The sequence below is a fragment of the Agelaius tricolor genome, unplaced genomic scaffold (assembly GCF_023055355.1).
Source record: "Agelaius tricolor isolate 1412-34295 unplaced genomic scaffold, bAgeTri1.0.p SCAF_15, whole genome shotgun sequence".
Taxonomy (NCBI): domain Eukaryota; kingdom Metazoa; phylum Chordata; class Aves; order Passeriformes; family Icteridae; genus Agelaius; species Agelaius tricolor.
The window spans coordinates 11,454,175-11,458,070 of NW_027269275.1; the positions used below are offsets into that span (position 1 = coordinate 11,454,175).

The window sequence follows — 3,896 nt, forward strand, 5'->3', positions numbered from 1 at the left end:
GTCCTGGGAGCACTAAGGTCATCTCCCCCTTTTAACAAATTGAAAAGGGGGGCTAGGTCTTCGGTGGAAATGCCTAGCCAAGGTCTCACCCAATTTAAGGATCCACAAAGTTGATGGAGATCCGCTAAGGTTTTGATATCATGTTTGATAGTCAATTTTTGCGGCACAATGGTCCGCTTTCCAATTTCAAGGCCCAGGTACTTCCAAGGTGGCATCTTTTGAATCTTTTCTTCTTGGAGCTCGAACCCTGCAGCAACCAATGCATTGATTGTCAGGTCAAGTGTGTGAGTAAGCATGTCATCACTTGGGGCACACACCAGGATGTCATCCATGTAGTGCAGGATGATGGAATCTCCTGCAGCTTCACGGACTGGAGACAACAAGGAAGAGACATACCTCTGGCAAATCACAGGACTGACTTTAAGTCCCTGAGGGAGGACGGTCCAATGGTATCTCTTCATTGGGGCCTCCAGGTTAATGGTGGGAACCGAGAAGGCAAAACGCGGAGCATCGTCAGGATGTAGGGGAATGTGAAAAAAACAATCTTTGATGTCAATTACAGCTAAAGACCAATTTTGTGGAAGCATGCTTGGTGAGGGCATTCCTGGTTGTAGGGAGCCCATGTCCTCAATAACGTTGTTGATTTGACGGAGGTCATGGAGTAGTCTCCACTTGTCTTTGTTTGGTTTTTTAATGACAAAGACAGGCGAATTCCACGGCGACGTGGTCTCCACAATGTGACCTTTTTCTAACTGCTCTTGTACAAGTTCTTCAAGCGCCTTTAATTTGGTTTTATTGAGCGGCCACTGAACTACCCTGATTGGAGTATCAGTTTTCCAAATCAATTTTTGGGCATGGCGCACCTCAGCGACCGCTCCCCGAAAAACCTGCGGGTTTTCTGGGATGTCAATTGTGGTTCCCCATTGAACCATTAAATCTCTGCCCCAGAGGGGCTCTGTGTAGTCTAAAACAAACGGGCGAATAGAAGCTATTTTGCCATTGGGTCCCTCAATTTGAACAACGTTTTTTGACTGTCTTGCCAATTGAATTCCCCCTACACCTTGCACGTGTCCTGCTACATTTTGCAATTCCCAGTGTGATGGCCACTCTTTAGATGGGATAATCGTGACATCCGCTCCAGTATCTAAAAGTCCTTGTATGGACTTGTACTCACCACCACGGTGTAACCCACATGATAGCTTGGGTTTTTCTTTTCCCAATACCTGAGTCCAGCAGACATTGGGAAGGAATTTACCTCTGAGGGTGTTTGCTTGCTCCTGGTCCCATGGAGGCTCAGGTACTGGGATGGCTTGGGCTATGATTTGGCCTTTGGGCAAGTACACGGGTGGATGAGTACAGTGAAGCCATATGACAAATTGTTTCGGGTCTGATGATATGAGACCCGGAGGAATAATAATTTCTTGGGGTGTGTGTTTTGTGTCCCCAAGGACGACATACTTACTGTGACGCTTCTGGCAAAGCTGTGTCCAAGTACCTGGTTGTTCAGGGTTAACAGATATGAAATGCCAGTTAGTGTCTCTGAGATGGAGAGGTTCTGTCAACGCCAGCCTGTAAGGGTTGTGTGAAGAGACAGTGGTTAAAATTGGTCTGGGATTATTCCAATGAAATGAATGTTCTGTTTTGTTCAAAGCCAGTGCCTCGCTTGGCACCGATACATCTTTTACACTAGATTTCTTTTCCCTCCCCCGTACTTGAATTGAGCCCACCCTATTTTTGTCATAGCGCTGGGGAAAGGAGCGCTCTTTACTCAGTTTTTTGAGAGGTGGTCCTTTGGGGAATTCTGGTTTTTAAGCATATTGTATTTAAAATCTAAAAACTGCTTTTTCAGAGGGCAGCCAGGCATCCAATGCCCTAACTTCCCACAAAGATGGCAAGGTCTATTAGAGCTGGAGATTCTCTCTTGTGGTCTCGTGACATGCTGGAGCTGGCTGGTGAATGATGGCTCAGGGGTTTCCACTGCAGCAATCCTTCTCTGTGGTTTTGGTCTCTCGTCGTGGTCAGCGAGGGTAATGGTAACTTTCCTCTCACACACTTCAAGCATGGCCTGCAGCGTAGGCGTTGGGTCAAGAGGCAGGCTGAGGATAGCAGCTTTGCACTTCTCATTGGCATTTTCTTTAGCAATCTCGGTGAGGATTTCCATCCTGGCTCCTTCATTCTGAACTTGCAATTCAACAGCTTTTCTCAACCTTTCCACAAAACTCAAAAAGGACTCAGATGGAGATTGTGTTATTTTCAAATAATTTTCAATTGGAATACTAGGACGGAGCCCAAAGAAAGCTTTCTCAGCTGCTCTAGCACCTTCTCTGAAAGCCCTTGTGGGAATGCTTTCTGCCTGGGTCACGGCGTTTTCCCAACCCCCCTGTCCACAGAGGTGATCGAGGGATAACATATTACCATAAACATCACGAGCAGTAGCTTCATCAGCCCACAGAGCTGGTAAAATTGCTCTCAATCCTTTTTGCCATGCAACTTCCCACAAGAGATATTCAGAAGAGGATAACAGGCAGGAAAAAAGGTGTTTTATATCAGCAGGGGTTAAAATGTGAGCAAATACTGTAGCTTTAAGGAGCCCTCTAAAATATTCACTTGATCTCCCAAAATCTTTTTGGGCTTTGGCTAGTTCTTTAACAGAATCAACAGAAAGGGGGCTATAATTTGGCTGGAATGCCCCGTTTAAATCAGGGATATATGAGACAGGGGCAGCAGAAAAGGACTGTCCTGTTTCCGGGTTCTGACTCCCAGCGACAGCGTCTCTTATCACACTGTCCTGAGCACCGGAGGGCGGGCCGTGGGGGGGGCGGAGGGAGCCCGCGGCGGGCGGGCAGAGCTCTGAGGGGGCGGGGGCGGCCGGGGCCAGGGCGGGAGGGGCGGCCGGGGCCAGAGCGGGAGGGGCGGCCGGGGCCAGAGCGGGAGGGGCGGCCGGGGCCAGAGCGGGAGGGGCGGCTGGGGCCGGGGGAGGAGACGGGGGAAGGGCGGGAGGGCGGGTTTCGGGGGCGGGGTGCTCCGAGCAGAATGGGTTGTTGGGAGAGCGAAAGGGATTATGGGAAGGCGAGGAAACCACCATTGCCACGTGGTGTCCGCCATTATGGTCCGGGGAAGTTACCGGGCGCGTCTCAGGGGTACCAAGGCGGGCACAAAGGTTGTGAGACACGGTATTATAACTTGGGGAAGCAGGGGGGAGGGTGGGATTTCGGGAATTCAGGGCAGAAGTGTCCGGGTTGGAGACAGGGGGCCTCGGGGGGAGGGCAGGGGTTTGTGCAGGGGCTGGGAGTGGGGAAAGGGGGGTGGGGGAGAGAGAACCGAACTCGGAGGGGGGTAGATCGGGTTTCTGGGGAACAGAGATATTGAAACTGTTGCCAGATGGCTGTTCTTGCATTTTTAAATTAAATTTTACAACATTTCTTATCTGCAGGGCTAAAAAAGCAAATTTTGACGGAGATATGTCTCCTGCTTTCCCTGCCTTCAATAATTCACTACCAATTTTGTCCCAAAAAGCCAAATCACTGAGATTTTCAGTGGACACGTCAGGGAAGTGAAGGAAAAGCCATCTGACGAACTGTTTAACATCTGTTTTTGAAAATCGGATTTTTTCACTCTTAAGAATGTTTAAAAGATGATAATAGACACCCTTGTGAGATACAGAAAGCCTAGCACCCATTTTGGCTCTGATTTTAAATTTGTATCTCAAATTTCAGCAACCCAGGTGGGGGGGGGAGGAGAAAGAAGCCTACAGCTGGCAGCCTGCCCACAATAGAGAGAAAAAAAAATTCAGCCCTCCGCGGCGGGGCTGAGAACAAAGGGCAGGGAAACACCCCCTCCCAAAGAGGGGAAAAACAAGAGAAGGGTAAAACTTACCAATCCAACTGCAGGAGAGG

General features: G+C 49.3%; 1 long non-coding RNA gene across 1 annotated transcript; it reads left to right on the forward strand.

The window, feature by feature from the left end:
• Window positions 1–2,973: 2,973 nt before the first annotated feature.
• LOC139596277 (uncharacterized) lies at window positions 2,974–3,568 on the forward strand. The gene is made up of 2 exons (XR_011681296.1): window positions 2,974–3,160; window positions 3,434–3,568. It is a non-coding gene; the product is annotated as an uncharacterized lncRNA (long non-coding RNA).
• The last annotated feature ends 328 nt before the right edge of the window (window positions 3,569–3,896 follow it).